The sequence below is a fragment of the Hordeum vulgare genome, chromosome 3H (assembly GCF_904849725.1).
Source record: "Hordeum vulgare subsp. vulgare chromosome 3H, MorexV3_pseudomolecules_assembly, whole genome shotgun sequence".
NCBI classification, from domain to species: Eukaryota; Viridiplantae; Streptophyta; class Magnoliopsida; order Poales; family Poaceae; genus Hordeum; species Hordeum vulgare.
In genome coordinates, this window is record NC_058520.1 from 218,777,698 (window position 1) to 218,790,947 (window position 13,250).

The following is a 13,250-nucleotide window of genomic DNA, read 5'->3' on the forward strand; positions in this document are numbered from 1 at the left end:
GTTTATTATCCATGCTATAATTCTATTGAATAAAGACTTATATACATGTGTGGATACATAGACAAAACACTGTCCTTAGCAAGCCTCTAGTTGGCTAGCCAGTTGATCAAAGATAGTCAGGGTCTTCTAACTATGTACAAGGTGTTGTTGCTTGATAACTGGATCACGTCATTAGGAGAATCACGTGATGGACTAGACCCAAACTAATAGACGTAGCATGTTGATCGTGTCATTTTCTTGCTACTGTTTTCTGCGTGTCAAGTATTTGCTCCTATGACCATGAGATCATATAACTCACTGACACCGGAGGAATGCTTTGTGTGTATCAAACGTCGCAACGTAACTGGGTGACTATAAAGATGCTCTACAGGTATCTCCTAAGGTGTTCGTTGAGTTAGTATGGATCAAGACTGGGATTTGTCACTCGTGTGATGGAGAGGTATCTTGGGGCCCACTCGGTAATACAACATCACACACAAGCCTTGCAAGCAATGTAACTTAGTGTAAGTTGCGGGATCTTGTATTACGGAACGAGTAAAGAGACTTGCCGGTAAACAAGATTGAAATAGGTATGCGGATACCGACGATCGAATCTCGGGCAAGTAACATTCCGAAGGACAAAGGGAATAACTTACGGGATTATATGAATCACTGGCACTGAGGTTCAAACGATAAGATCTTCATAGAATATGTGGGATCCAATATGGGCATCCAGGTCCCGCTATTGGATATTGACCGAGGAGTCACTCGGGTCATGTCTACATAGTTCTCGAACCCGCAGGGTCTGCACACTTAAGGTTCGACGTTGTTTTATGCGTATTTGACTTATATGGTTGGTTACCGAATGTTGTTCGGAGTCCCGGATGAGATCATGGACGTCACGAGGGTTTCCGGAATGGTCCGGAAACGAATATTGATATATAGGATGACCTCATTTGATTACCGGTAGGTTTTCGGAGTTACCAGGAATGTACCGGGAATGACGAATGGGTTCCGGGTGTTCACCCGGGGGGGGGGCAGCCCACCCCGGGGAAGCCCATTGGCCTTGGGGGTGGCGCACCAGCTCTGGGTGGGCTGGTGGGACAGCCCAAGAAGGCCCTATGCGCCATAGATAGAAAAACAAAGAGAAAAGAAAAAAAAGGAGGTGGGAAAGGAGAGAAGGACTCCACCTTCCAATCCTAGTTGGACTAGGATTGGATGAGGACTCCTCCTCCCTTGGTGGCGCAGCCCTTGGGGCTCCTTGAGCCTCAAGGCAAGCCTCCCCTCCCTCCTCCTATATATATGGAGAAATTAGGGCTGATTTGAGACAACTTTTCAAGGCAGCCCGACCACATACCTCCACGGTTTTACCTCTAGATCGCGTTTCTGCGGAGCTCGGGCGGAGCCCTGCTGAGATTAGATCACCACCAACCTCCGGAGCGCCGTCACGCTGCCGGAGAACTCATCTACCTCTCCGTCTCTCTTGCTGGATCAAGAAGGCCGAGAACATCGTCGAGCTGTACGTGTGCTGAACGCGGAGGTGCCGTCCGTTCGGCACTAGATCATGGGACGGATCGCGGGACGGTTCGCGGGGCGGATCGAAGGACGTGAGGACGCTCCACTACATCAACCGCGTTCACTAACGCTTCTGCTGTGCGATCTACAAGGGTACGTAGATCCGAAATCCCCTCTCGTAGATGGACATCACCATGATAGGTCTTCGTGCGCGTAGGAAACTTTTTGTTTCCCATCGACGTTCCTCTACAGTGGTATTAGAGCTAGGTTCATGCGTAGATGTAATCTCGAGTAGAACACAAAAGTTTTTGTGGGCGGTGATGTGCGTCTTGCTGCCCTCCTTAGTCTTTTCTTGATTCTGCGGTATTGTTGGATTGAAGCGGCTTGGACCGACATTACTCGTATGCTTACGAGAGACTGGTTTCATCGCTATGAGTAACTCCGTTGCTCAAAGATGACTGGGAAGTTTCAGTTTCTCCAACTTTAGTTGAATCAAATTTGACCAAGGAGGTCCTTGGATAAGGTTAAATAGCAATTCATATATCTCTGTTGTGGTGTTTGCGTAAGTAAGATGCGATCCTACTAGATACCCATGGTCACCACGTAAAACATGCAACAACAAATTAGAGGACGTCTAACTTGTTTTTGCAGGGTATGCTTGTGATGTGATATGGCCAACGATGTGATGTGATATATTGGATGTATGAGATGATCATGTTGTAATAGATAATATCGACTTGCACGTCGATGGTACGGCAACCGGCAGGAGCCATAGAGTTGTCTTTAAACTAACGTTTGTGCTTGCAGATGCGTTTACTATTTTGCTAGGATGTAGCTTTAGTAGTAATAGCATGAGTAGCATGAAAACCCCGATGGAGACACGTTGATGGAGATCATGGTGTGGCTCCGGTGACAAGAAGATCATGCCGGTGCTTTGGTGATGGAGATCATGGAGCACGTGATGATGGCCATATCATGTCACTTATGAATTGCATGTGATGTTAATCCTTTTATGCACCTTATTTTGCTTAGAACGATGATAGCATTATGAGGTGATCTCTCACTAAAATTTCCAGATGAAATTGTGTTCTCCCCGACTGTGCACCGTTGCTACAGTTCGTCGTTTCGAGACACCACGTGATGATCGGGTGTGATAGACTCAACGTTCACATACAACGGGTGCAAAACAGTTGCACACGCGGAACACTCGGGTTAAGCTTGACGAGCCTAGCATGTGCAGACATGGCCTCGGAACACATGAGACCGGAATGTCGATCATGAATCATATAGTTGATATGATTAGCATGGGGATGCTTACCACTGAAACTATACTCAACTCACGTGATGATCGGACTTGAGGTAGTGTAAGTGGGCCATGAACCACTCAAATGACTAGAGAGATGTACTTTTTGAGTGCGAGTTTAGCAACTAATTTGATTAAGTTAAACTCTAATTATCTTGAACATAGTCTAAGTCCACTTTGAATATATTTGTGTTGTAGATCATGGCTCACGCGACAGTCACCCTGAATTTTAATATGTTCCTAGAGAAAGCTAAGTTGAAAGATGATGGAAGCAACTTTGTAGACTGGGCTCGTAATCTTTAGTTGATCCTACAAGCTCGGAAGAAGGATTACGTCCTTAATGCTGCGCTAGGAGATGAACCACCCGCTACGGCTGACCAAGATATTAAGAACGGTTGGTTAACACGTAAGGAGGACTACTCAGTAGTTCAATGTGCAGCCTTGTTTGGCTTAGAGCCAGGACTTCAACGTCGCTTTCAGCGTCATGGAGCATATGAGATGTTCCAGGAGTTGAAGTTTATCTTTCAGAAGAACGCCCGGATCGAGAGGTATGAGACCTCCGATAAATTATATGCTTGCAAGATGGAGGAGAATTCGTCTGTCAGTGAACATGTGCTCAAAATGTCTGAGTACTCAAACCGTCTAGCTGAGCTGGGGATTGAACTCCCGCTGACAGAATTCTTCAATCACTGCCGCCAAGCTATAAGGGCTTTGTGTTGAACTACAACATGCAAGAGATGAACAAGTCACCCGGCGAGTTGTTTGCGATGCTGAAAGTCGCAGTGTCTGAAGTCCGTAAAGAGCATCAAGTGTTGATGGTGAATAAGACCACTAGTTTCAAGAGAAACGACAAAGGCAAGAAGGGTAATTCAAAGAAGAGCGGCAAGCCTGTTGCCAATCCGACGGAGAAACCCAAAGCTGGACCTAAGCCTGAAGCAGAGTGCTACTATTGTAACGGTATGGGTCACTGGAAGCGCAACTGCCCCAAGTATCTGGCTGATAAGAAGGCGGCCAAAGAAAAATCAGGTATATTTGATATACATGTTATTGATGTGTACTTAACTCGCTCTCGTAGTAGTGCCTGGGTATTTGATACCGGTTCTGTTGCTCATATTGGCAACTCGACACAGGAACTGCGGAATAGGCGAAGGCTGGCGAAAGATGAAGTGACGATGCGCGTAGGAAATGGTTCCAAGGTTGATGCAATCGCCGTCGGCACAGTTTCACTTCGGTTACCATCAGGATTAGTTATGAACTTGAATAATTGTTATTTAGTGCCTGCGTTGAGCATGAACATTATATCTGGATCTTGTTTATTGCGAGACGGTTACTCTTTTAAGTCAGAGAATAATGATTGTTCTATTTCTATGAGTAACATCTTTTATGGTCATGCACCCAATGTGAGAGGATTGTTCATATTCAATCTTGATAGTGATGATACACATATACATAACATTGAGACCAAAAGAGTTAGAGTTAACAATGATAGCGCCATGTTTTTGTGGCACTGCCGCTTAGGTCATATTGGTGTAAAGCGCATGAGGAAACTCCATACCGATGGACTTTTGGAGTCACTTGACTTTGATTCACTTGACTCGTGCGAACCATGCCTCATGGGCAAGATGACTAAAACTCCGTTCTCCGGAACAATGGAGCGTGCCAGTGACTTGTTGGCAATCATACATACCTATGTGTGCGGTCCGATGAGCGTGGAGGAACGCGGCGGATATCATTATTTTCACACCTTCACTAACGATTTGAGTAGATATGGTTATGTCTACTTAATGAAGCACAAGTCCGAAACATTTGAAAAGTTCAAGCAATTTCAGAGTGAAGTTGAAAATCATCGTAACAAGAAGATCAAGTTCCTACGGTCTGATCGTGGGGGTGAATATCTGAGTTTCGAGTTTGGTGCTCACTTAAGACAATCTAGAATTGTTTCACAGTTGACACCGCCTGGAACACCACAGCGTAATGGTGTGTCCGAACGTCGTAATCGTACTTTATTAGAGCTCGTGCCTTCTATGATGTCTCTTACCGATTTGTCGTTATCGTTTTGGGTTCATGCATTAGACACAGCTGCATTCACTTTAAATAGGGCACCATCAAAATCCATTGAGACGACACCATACGAACTGTGGTATGGCAAAAGGCCAAAGTTGTCGTTTCTTAAAGTTTGGGGATGTGATGGTTATGTCAAAAAGTTTCAGCCTGAAAAGCTGGAACCCAAAGCGGAAAAGTGCATCTTCATAGGTTACCCAAAAGAGACAGTTGGGTACACCTTCTATCTCAAATCCGAGGGCAAAGTGTTTGTTGCTAAAAACGGAGCTTTTCTCGAGAAGGAGTTGCTCTCGAGAGAATTGAGTGGGAGGAAGATAGAACTTGATGAGGTTGTCGAACCTCTCATCCCTCTGGATGGTGGCGCAGGGCAAGGGGAAACCCCTGTGATTGCGATGCCGGTTGAGGAGGAAGTTAGTGATGATGATCATGAAACTCCGGTTCAAGTTCCTATCGAACCACGCAGGTCGACGAGACCATGTGCTGCTCCAGAGTGGTAAGGTAATCCTGTTTTGTCAATCATGTTGTTGGACAACAATGAACCTGCAAATTATGAAGAAGCAATGGTGGGCGCAGATTCCAACAAATGGCTGGAGGCCATGAAGTCCGAGATAGGATCCATGTATGAGAACAAAGTGTGGACTTTGGAAGTACTACCTGAGGGCCGCAAGGCTATTCAGAACAAATGGATCTTTAAGAAGAAGACGGACGCTGACGGCAATGTGACCGTTTATCAAGCTCGGCTTGTGGCAAAGGGTTTTTCACAAGTTCAAGGAGTTGACTACGATGAGACATTCTCACCCGTAGCGATGCTTAAGTCCGTCAGAATCATGTTAGCAATAGCTGCATTTTTCGATTATGAAATCTGGCAGATGGATGTCAAAACGTCGTTCCTTAACGGTTTCCTTAAGGAAGAGATGTATATGATGCAACCCGAAGGTTTTGTTGACCCTAAAAATGCTAACAAGGTGTGCAAGCTCCAGCGATCCATTTATGGACTGGTGCAAGCATCTCGGAGTTGGAACAAACGCTTTGATGAGGTGATCAAAGCATTTGGGTTTATACAAGTGGTTGGAGAATCTTGTATTTGCAAGAAAGTGAGTGGGAGCTCTGTGGCGTTTCTAATATTATATGTGGATGACATATTTCTGATTGGAAAGAACGTAGAGTTTTTGGAGAGCAGAAAGGATTACTTGAATAAAACTTTCTCTATGAAGGACCTAGGAGAAGCTGCTTACATTCTAGTCATTAAGATCTACAGGGATAGATCGAAACGCCTGATAGTACTTTCACAAAGCACATACCTTGATAAAGTTTTGAAGAGGTTCAAAATGGAACAGTCCAAGAAAGGGTTCTTGCCAGTTTTACAAGGTACGAGATTGAGTAAGACTCAGTGCCCAGCAACTGATAAAGATAGAGAGCATATGAGCACCATCCCCTATGCTTCAGGAATAGGATCTATCATGTATGCAATGTAGTGCACTAGACCGGACGTTAGCCTGGCCATAAGTATGCCAGGCAGGTTTCAGAGTAATCCAGGAGTGGATCACTGGATGGCGGTCAAAAATATCCTGAAGTACCTAAAAAGGACTATGGAGATGTTTCTCGTGTATGGAGGGGACAAAGAGCTCGCCGTAAAGGGTTACGTCGATGAGAGCTTTGACACAGATCCGGACGACTCTAAGTCGCAGACCGGATACGTATTTATTCTTAACGGGGGTGCGATAAGCTGGTGCAATTCCAAGCAAAGCGTCGTAGCTGATTCTACATGTGAAGCGGAGTACATGGCTGCATCGGAGGCGTCTAAGGAGGGTGTCTGGATGAAGCAGTTCATGACGGATCTTGGAGTGGTGCCAAGCGCACTAAATCCAATAACCTTGTTCTGTGACAACACGGGTGCCATTGCCTTAGCAAAGGAACCACGGTCTCACAAGAAGACCAGACACATCAAACGACGCTTCAACCTCATCCGCGACTACGTCGAAGGGGAAGACGTAAATATATGCAAAGTGCACACGGATCTGAATGTAGCAGACCCACTGACTAAACCTCTTCCACGGGCGAAGCATGATCAACACCAGAACTGTATGGGCGTTAGATTTATTACAATGTAATTCGCATGATGATGTGAGGGCTAGATTATTGACTCTAGTGCAAGTGGGAGACTGTTGGAATTATGCCCTAGAGGCAATAATAAATATAGTTATTATTATAATTCTTGTATCAAGATAATCGTTTATTATCCATGCTATAATTGTATTGAATAAAGGATTATATACATGTGTAGATACATAGACAAAACACTGTCCCTAGCAAGCCTCTAGTTGGCTAGCCAGTTGATCAAAGATAGTCAGGGTCTTCTGACTATGTACAAGGTGTTGTTGCTTGATAATTAGATCACGTCATTAGGAGAATCACGTGATGGACTAGACCTAAACTAATAGACGTAGCATGTTGATCGTGTCATTTTGTTGCTACTGTTTTCTGCGTGTCAAGTATTTGCTCCTATGACCATGAGATGATATAACTCACTGACACCGGAGGAATGCTTTGTGTGTATCAAACGTCGCAACGTAACTGGGTGACTATAAAGATGCTCTACAGGTATCTCCGAAGGTGTTCGTTGAGTTAGTATGGATCAAGACTGGGATTTGTCACTCCGTGTGATGGAGAGGTATCTTGGGGCCCACTCGGTAATACAACATCACACACAAGCCTTGCAAGCAATGTAACTTAGTGTAAGTTGCGGGATCTTGTATTACGGAATGAGTAAAGAGACTTGCCGGTAAACGAGATTGAAATAGTATGCGGATACCGACGATCGAATCTCGAGCAAGTAACATACCGAAGGACAAAGGGAATGACATACGGGATTATATGAATCCATGGCACTGAGGTTCAAACGATAAGATCTTCGTAGAATATGTGGGACCCAATATGGGCATCCAGCTCCCGCTATTGGATATTGACCGAGGAGTCACTTGGGTCATGTCTACATAGTTCTCGAACCCGTAGGGTGTGCACACTTAAGGTTCGACGTTGTTTTATGCGTATTTGAGTTATATGGTTGGTTACCGAATGTTGTTCGGAGTCCCGGATGAGATCACGGATGTCACGAGGGTTTCCAAAATGGTTCGGAAATGAAGATTGATATATAGGATGACCTCATTTCATTATCGGAAGGTTTTCGGAGTTACCGGGAATGTACCGGGAATGACGAATGGGTTCCGGGTGTTCACCGGGGGGGGCAGCCCACCCCGGGGAAGCCCATAGGCCTTGGGGGTGGCGCACCAGCCCTTGGTGGGCTGGTGGGAGAGCCCAAGAAGGCCCTATGCGCCATAGATAGAAAATCAAAGAGAAAAGAAAAAAAGGAGGTGGGAAAGGAGAGAAGGAGTCCACCTTCCAATCCTAGTTGGACTAGGATTGGAGGAGGACTCCTCCTCCCTTGGTGGCGCAGCCCTTGGGGCTCCTTGAGCCTCAAGGCAAGCCTCCCCTCCCTCCTCCTATAAATGGAGCAATTAGGGCTGTTTTGAGACAACTTTTCAAGGCAGCCCGACCACATACCTCCACGGTTTTACCTCTAGATCGCGTTTCTGCGGAACTCGGGCGGAGCCCTGCTGAGATTAGATCACCACCAACCTCCGGTGAGCCGTCACGCTGCCAGAGAACTCATCTACCTCTCCGTCTCTCTTCCTGGATCAAGAAGGCCGAGATCATCGTCGAGCTGTACGTGTGCTGAACGCGGAGGTGCCGTCCGTTCGGCACTAGATCGTGGGACGGATCGCAGGATGGTTCGTGGGACGGTTCGGGGGGCGGATCGAGGGACGTGAGGACGTTCCACTACATCAACCGCGTTCACTAACGCTTCTGCTCTGCGATCTACAAGGGTACGTAGATCGGAAATCCCCTCTCGTAGATGGACATCACCATGATAGGACTTCGTCCGCATAGGAAAATTTTTGTTTCCCATGCGACGTTCCTCTACATCGCCCTCAGCTTGATCTAGGTGATTGTTTGTGTTATTTTATGTCATCAAAAATAGTTCATCTGGCTCACCTCTATTTCATCGATCTCACACATAATCATGTGGACAATTGTTGGTGTTCTGCTTAATTAGTGCAAACAGTTTATCCAAGTGAACTGTATGTCGTACATCGCACACACTTGTATTCAGTTAACAGTTTGCATTATTTTTGTCCATCACAAACAGTGTGTGCTGGTCAACTATCTATCGTAGATCCCACACACAACTATTTTCTGAATCGTATTTGATGGATCCGCCATTGTACACAGTTTGTCTCATTGGCGACGAAGCTTTAACTATATTTTTTGCGATTCATGCATCGCTCAAAGTTTGGTCGAAGGGTCTCCTATTGATGTGTCATTTTTGGACCATTCTGAAGTAGTGTTAGGCATCCTAATACTGCAAACTGACTCGACGGGTCATTTGGGCCACGTCGAGACCTTTTCCCTAAATTAGGTCATCATGTTCGGAAGCTTGGAGTACCTGAGGGACACCCGAGATAATCTCGTTCTCTCAAAATAGATCTCAAATATATTTGAAGATCTCTTTGGTTCTGGAGCTCCGGAGATGTTCTCTCATATGATCCTTGAATCCTACCTTATGATAGAAGCAATTCCGGAGATGTATCCGGTGGCCGCCACATCTCATCTAGCCCACGCCACATCAGATAATGGGCAGGAGCCGAACTTGTCTTCGGACCTGGCAGGATGGTCGACCTAGAGTTTTCCCGGGGCAATTCGTACTTACGATCTAAGTTCGGTTTTTTCCGAAGAGGAGGGGATGATGAAGCACAGTATAGGTAAGTATTTTCCTCAATGAGAACAAATGTTATCGAACCAATAGGAGAACTACGCAATTTCCCCTCTTAAGCGCCAACACACAAAAGAGCATACACTCACACCCAATGTGGGCAAGAGGGTTGTCAATCCCTTTGAACTCATTACTTGCAAGTAATAAGTAGTGTAGTTGGATAGTTTGATAAATATAAAAAAGAAAATAATTAAAATTAAATAATGGCAACAAGCTATTTTGAGTTTTGTATTTATATTTGGGAATAGACCCGGGGGTCATAGTTTTCGCTAGAGGACTCTCTCTCGTAGAGATCATATGGTGGGTAAACAAATTACTACTAGGAAATTGATAGAAAAGCGCAAAGTTATGCAATATTTATTCATGGAAATAATCATTACATATAGGCATCATGTCGGTATGCAAGTAGACTGACTTTTGTCTACATCTACTACTATTACTCCACCCATCGACCGCTATCTAGCATGCATCTAGAGTATTAAGTAAAAGAGAGTAATGATTGGAGAACAATGACATGATGTAGACAAAGAAAATCTAGTTCATATGTATCAAACCCATCGTTTTATCCTTAGTCGCAGCAATATAAATGTGTGTCTTGTCACCTACATTTTCAATGGGATATAGAGCACTGATAAGTCTCCAACGTATCTATAATTTTTAATTGTTACATTGTACAATATTGTCATCCTAGGATACCTTTTGGGTGTTTATATACCAATTAATATTATTTTTTAGCACTAACCTATTAACCCAGTGCCCAGTGTTAGTTGTTGTTTTATGCATGTCTTTGGCTTTGGAGGTTTATAGTACCAAACGAAGTAAAATTACCACGAAACTTTTTTATGAATTTTTATGGACCAAAAGAAGGCATGGAAGCCTAAGAAGGATGCTAGTGGCCACACGAGGGAGCCACCACACAACAGGGCTCACCCAGGGGACGTGCCCTGATGTGGGGTGGGGCCCCTCATGCCTCTTTACGTCCCTCTTCATTTTTAAAAACCTCGGTTACCCCAAAAAATCTAGGGAGCCACCCGGAACACTTTTTCTGCTCCTGCAAGTCTTTGTTCTGTCGTGAGGCACTCTGGAGCCTTTTTCCAGTACCCTGTGGAGGGGGGATCGATCATGGAGGACCTCTACATCAACCTTGCTGCTCTCATGGTGATCTATGAGTGGTTTACCACAGACCTACGGGTCCGTAGTTAGTACCTAGGTGGCTATCTCTCTCTCCCTCTTGATCTTCAATACAATGATCTTCGCATCTTCACTTTGATCTATCCCCTTTTGTACGGTGCTTTTGTTGGGATCCTATGAATTGTGTGTTTATGTTCAGATTATTCATGATAAAGATATGAGTCCCCTCAAAATTCTAATATGATTCTTATTTGCATGATTATGATAGCTTCATAAATCTCTCTAATCTATTGAAATAATTTGACCAACTAGATTGATATTTCTTCTGTGAGATGGGTGTGTTGTAGTTGGTTCAATCTAATGAGTTTCTTTATCCTAGTGACAGGAAGGGACAAGATACGCCGTTGTATCGTTGGCACAAAGGACAAAATGATGGGGTTAATTCATATTGATTGAATTCTCTTTGTCTACATCATGTCATTGTTCTCCAAGCATTACTCTATTTACTTGATATGCTAGATGCATGGTGGATACAGGTCGATGTGTGGAGTAATGATAATAGGTGTAGGCAGGAATCGGCCTATTTGCTTACAGACGTGATGTCTATATATATATATACCATCATTGCCATTAATATCACATAACTATGCGCTTTTCTATCAATTTCCCAACAGTAATTTGTTTACCGATTGTATGCCTACTACATGAGAGATGCCATTAGGAAAACTATGGCCCCCGGATCAATTCACTTATAAGTTTACAAATGCTACAATTACCTTTCTGCCTTTATTTAATTTTTATTTCTTTTGAAATATCAACTTTCATCTACAAACTTTACTTGCTTGCAAATAACGAGTCCAAGGGGATTAACAACCCTCTTGTCTGTGTTGGGTGCAAGTGTTTGCTTCTTTGTGTGCGGTTACTAAACACGGTGGTTGGTTGTTACTCCTATTGGTTCTATAAACGTTTTTTATCTAGTGAGGGAAGTACTTACCTATATTGTGTTGCATTTCACCCATTCTTCGTCACATAAAACCCAATGCACGTCACAACTACTAGGAAAGATTTATGGTGCCGTTGTTGGCGAGTATCAGCAACCTACTAGCAAAGTTAATGATACTTTGTGTGGAGTTACTCTTTATTCACACACAAAATGTAATTCCACACAAAGTATCATTACCTTGTTCTTATTTTTGTTTTCTATTATGTTTAGCTTGCTTCATAAAAATAAAAAATGCAAAATAAAAATATCTTTGGTAGTCGCTAGTTTACTTGTCCTGCTTGTTACTTTGCTTTCTCGGTCACCATGTCCCAGATACTACTGAGTTATGTGACTTATAAAATACTACTAACAATTATTTTATTAGTACACCTATACCACCCACCACTAGTGCGGGGTCTTATGATATAATGTTGCATTGATGAATCATGTCATGAAAGATCAATTTTCGGGAAGTTCTAATGAGGACCCCGCTCCTGATCTTAATACCTTTGAAGAACGGTGTTATATGCAAAAAAAAAGGACATGGATAATGATATTGTGAAAATAAAATTATTTTCTTTTTATTTATGAGATAAAGCTAAATATTGGTTCTCATCTTTACCACGTAATAATATTAGAAGATGGGATAAGTGTAAATATTTCGTTATTACCAAGTATTTTCGTCCAACTAAGACCATCTCCCTTAGAAATAAATTATCAATATTAAAACACATTACCAAGAACATGTTGCACAAGCTTGGGAGAGGATGAAAACAATGATTAGAAATTGCCCTACTCACGGTTTAAACTTATGGATGATTATTCAAACTTTCTATGTTGGGCTAAACTTTGTGTTTAGAAATCTTCTAGGGTCTGCTCCAGGTTGTACCTTCAGGGAGGTGACCATAGGAGAATCCACCAATCTTCTGGACAACATCATGGCAAACTACTCTCAATGGTATACTCAAAGAACTCCAACTCGTAAGAAGGTAAACTCTGTCGAGGAAATTGCTACTTTTAGTGAAAAAGTTGATGCTCTTGTGGATATGGTTGCCTGTAAAAATACTCGTGTTGATGATAATAACATGCTTTTTTTATTTTGAGTGACAAATATGGTAATTACATATATGTGAATTTTATCTTGAGAAACAATTTTAATAACAATGCGTGTAAGGGTAATCTCAATGCTAGGTCAGTAACACATCTAATGGTTATGGCAATTCTTATGGAAATCCTTCTACCAATAATAATAAGTTATCCTATGATCTTGAGAATATCATTAAAGAATTCATTAGTTCTAAAAAATAATTCAATACTATGGTAGAGGAAAAATTGCATAAAATTGATGATTTGGCTAAGAACATGGATAGGATAGCTCATGATGTAGAAGCTCTTAAAAGTAAACCTTTGTGACCAAAGCATGATTTTAATGATTAAATCTATCCAAA